The following is a 4,668-nucleotide window of genomic DNA, read 5'->3' on the forward strand; positions in this document are numbered from 1 at the left end:
TAATACTCTAAAGTAATACAGTGAGTTGCAAGGGGCTGAACTTGTTAAAGGTATTGGTTTCACATAAAAGAATAATTTTTTAGGCTTTAGCTAATTAAATTTTTGTTAAAAGCACTCAATCCAAACAAACTCACCGATAAAAAATGCCCACAAATATTAATGTAAAATCATAATTAAAAAAAAAACACAATTGATTAAATAAAACAAAAAATCAGGTACACATGCAAAATGGGTCTAATAGAATGGAAGAGTTGGCCTTCCATGACAATAAATTAAGCACAGGAAGTTATATGGATTCCCAATGCTTCTAAGTTATATATATTAAAGTCTCAGGCATGCTTAAGAGCATCTCGAATGCACAATTGTTATATTGGCATGCTATTGCTAAATTATAGCACTGTTACAGTGTTAGAATGTCGATTTCTTCTCCACATTCACTTTTTTCAATGTTGACACCCATGTTGTCTCAGTTGTTGCACAGTGTCGACAAAAATAATTGCTAAAAAATATTTTTGAAATTTAAAAAAATATTTCCACTACCACAAAAAGATAAAAATTATAATTATTCTATTTTAGTTATTTTTTACTAGTTATTTATGGACCGAAGCCATTATGTGTTGGAGTTGGTAGGATTGCTCATAAGCACACATTTGGAGTTGTGGTAGTGATGTTGGATGATGGAGTAGGATTGCTTGATAAGAGAACAAAAAAAAAAAAAAAAAGAGATATGTTAGAACTATTAAAAGATTTGAGAGAAAAATGATAGGAATAAATTTGATAATTTACGCATTATTAATATATATACATATATATATTTTTGATATGCTTTTCTATTAGTCGATGGATAGATGACTAACCGTTTGACTAAAGAGTGTTTGAGAAGTGGTTATTTTAGTTGTCTTTTTTTTTATAAAAATACAAACGAGAGAGAGAGAGAGAGAGAGAGAGAGAGAGAGAGAGAGAGAGAGAGAGAGAGAGAGAGAGAGAGAGAGAGAGAGAGAGAGATAATTGGGTGTTTTGGCTTTTTGGATAGCCAGAAAACCAACACCTCAAATGGGGCAGTTATTAAAAAAAATTCAAAGTAAAGGAATGAGTGATATTTGAGAGTGTAAATCAAAACAAAAAACACAGAATATCCAGCGGATTAAAATGATCAGATCATACCTTCTTGATGATAGAACCTTCTTGGATAAATCACGTGCTTCCAGGAAACTTCTTGATGAACCAACCCAGCAGTGGAGTGATATCACAGATTGAATATCACCCACACTAACCACAGTGTCAAAGACTTGATCGTTGTGTTTTTGGGAGAGAGTCAGTGTATGGGTTGAAACAGACTCAACGTTGTTTTTCTCTTAGATTACCCATAACCATATAACAAATATTTAATATATTATAATATCTATCCATATCAGTTAAGATACAGATAATATCTAATATATATTATATCTATCTATATCAGTTCAAACTGATAACGTCTGTTTCAAGAGTGGTTATCCTAAATAGGTTTGATTTCAAAATCAAAACCTATTTGGATAAGGATTCAAAATCAAATTTAATGGTCATGCCACATGGGCGCCCATTACTAACATCTCCCACTCGCACATGAGTTGACATGACACTGCCACATCTCTATCTCAATCTCCCCAAAAACGAACAATCTCATACTAGCCAATGCACCGTGCGACCGCTGAGAACACCTGCATGTGGGAGCTCTATACTAGAAACTCAAAATGAGCCAGCATAGAGACATCAACCCAAAAAAGAAAAGAAATAGTGTCTCATATACCCCAGACCCATCTAATTACACCGGTCCAAAAAACATCTCTAATCCCTCAAAAAGAGCATGTTTGACCCTCTCAATTCTTGCAATATATTCACACTCAATTCGTCTCTCATACAGAGCGATATGAGTTGCCGGCAGTGAATATACAACAGTGGTGTAATACTAGATGATCTTCCCTTTGCACTCATGCCATTTAGTTTAGAATTGACCGCTTTCCCAGTGATGTCCCTTAAGGCCGAATCATGCATGACCGCAGGCAACATACCAAAGTAGCAGAACATCAACCCCTTACCTTATGACATAGTCAAAAGTCACAAAAGGGTACATAAATGAAAGTCATATCAATAATGACACGTAAGACTCACACGGTGAGGAAGCAGGGATCCATTCTCTCACCTCATTACTCGGTCGCCAAGCACATATAGTATGAATACATGCTACGGTGGAGTAACTCTTCCATAAAGAGTGACGTCATACTCGATACACCGTACAGATATTAGTCTAGTCGCTTTCTAGCGTCTAACCCGAATTCTCTATTTGCTCGCCTTCTAGGCGCCAAATGAGATCTCGCATCTGGCTAATCATAACAGGCACAACATGGAAAGTGGGTACTAACATCCATGTTTGGTCCTTAACACGACCTCATCTTGGTTATAACCAAGGCGACATACATAGTGGATGATTTAAGCCTCTCTTGGCTCCAAATAAAAATAAACCACCAGTCTCATCCTTGCTCGCTCCCAAGCGCCAAGGGCGATTGCTCGTGTGAGTGAGCCAATCTTGCCTGCTGACATCATCATTTGCTAATCATTATGACACAAACCATAATAGTGTCAACATCCCATCATCTCAAAATAAGTGATCGATTTTAAAAAAAATTGACCACAGCTTGCGCAATTATGGATTTCAAACATAAGCCTTATCAGCACCTCTTGCGATAAGTATACACAACGGAATCCACCATGTGCGCCTCACATGAAATGATTTAAGATCACTACCTCTTGCGCAATAACCTCTCTAAAGATATTTTTGGTGACCAATTTGCGTTTATTCTTAATGCGCCCAACTAGCGCAGATGCGCCCAACTAGCGCATTGAATTTTACAAGGAGCAAATTAAAATGCTTCTAATATAGCATTTTATCCACAGTCTAATGAGCAAGGTCAATGTCTAAACAACTCAGTTGACCATTTACCAAAGATAACACTTATCATGCCGAATACGCCCACATAGCGTACTTTAGGCTCCCATTACAAAGAAAATCAAGGAATATAGGTCCTCCCAAAGACAATCCGAGGATTCACTCAATAGCTAAGGCTCTGGCTTTTACCGATAGGTAAGTCAATGGATTTGCAATTTTGCATCTAGAATCATTCTAGGATATTCTCTATGTAAGTCATCGAAGACAAACCGAGAATTTTCCTAAAACAATCCCTAAGGATCGTACATCCGAGCATATAAATTACATCACCCATGTCCATCATATCTAAAATAGAGGACTGCCCACCCTAGATGGCGACTACCTTATAAATTCCTGGCTCATAATGACTAAGTAAGGAAAAACTTCTTTTGGACCATTGATCATGCCTCAGTGGTCTTCATCGATCATCGTTGCCCTATCATGGCTTGACGAAATCTAAGAACCACTGTTTGGATAACTGTTTTAGGCTGTAAAAGATTTATTGGAACCAGCAACCTTTTTGCGCTCCTAACTTTTCACCATAAAAGCAGAAGGTAAATCCTTACGGATCTACTTATCCAATTCTCTAATGAAAAAACGGGTCACAATGTCCACAAATCAATGTTCCGAACTTATGTCAATCATAGCCTAAGTCAAAATAACCTCACTCCCCAGGAGGAAGTCTTCTCATGGTCAACACTTTCCTCAATGGTGCGACCATTCGGTATCTAGCGAGCCTTATGCCTCAACAATGACTATCCAAATTACGCATAACTTTATAACAGTTTTGCGTCATAATGGAAAGTCAACCAAATTATAAAAATGGTTAATCCTCAAAGACTTTGTCTTAAACTGCGCAACATTGATCCACTTTCTAAAAACAGGGGACTAGAGCCTTTGGCATTATCCTAGGCTCTTTATCATCTTGCGGAGCAATCATGAATGTTTCCCTCTCAATCACCCAGTGATGACGTGGAAAATTTTCACATTTGCTACCACGCAACTAAGAATGTAGAGTATTCTGCTCTAATGGAGTAATCCATTAGTAGACACATCGCTCCCACTGTCCCTAGGATATTGGAAATTTCTTTCCATTCTCAACTAGGCTACATAGAGCGCTATGCTTGGAATTCTCCATCTTATAGAGTTCCGAAAACTCTATTCACGTCACCTTTACTAATAAAACTTTATGTGACTTAGTTACACTACCACAAAGCTGCTTACCTATATGCACATGACCCGGAGGGTTTGCATGACCGCATACAATAATGCGCCACACGACCCTTTGTGTTTACAAGACAGCATACAATAATGCGCTATAGAACCCTAGGTCTTAACTTCGCAATCTTATGAGAAGTAGAATAAAGATAAGCTGCTTAATGGTTACAGATCGCCCATAGATGGCTCTCTGCTAACCCATTACTCAAAAATGGAGTGTAAAATCTGATATGGAGGGCACTTAGTTAGGGATATAGGCAACAAACTAGTGCAATTCCCAATTGGGAAACATTTTGCGCCATTATCTACCTAACATTAACAATATTTAATTCCTTATCTCTACTACACCAGTGTGTTGTTGAGTACTAGGAATAATCAATGTTCTAAGCATCCATCTCTCTTCACAGAGTTTTTCTGAAAAAATAACTCAAATAGATACTCGCCACCTTGGTCAAAACTAAAAGCACAAAAAACTCTTATCTAAT

This window comes from Camellia sinensis, chromosome 4, assembly GCF_055761805.1.
Source record: "Camellia sinensis isolate YWXY chromosome 4, ASM5576180v1, whole genome shotgun sequence".
NCBI classification, from domain to species: domain Eukaryota; kingdom Viridiplantae; phylum Streptophyta; class Magnoliopsida; order Ericales; family Theaceae; genus Camellia; species Camellia sinensis.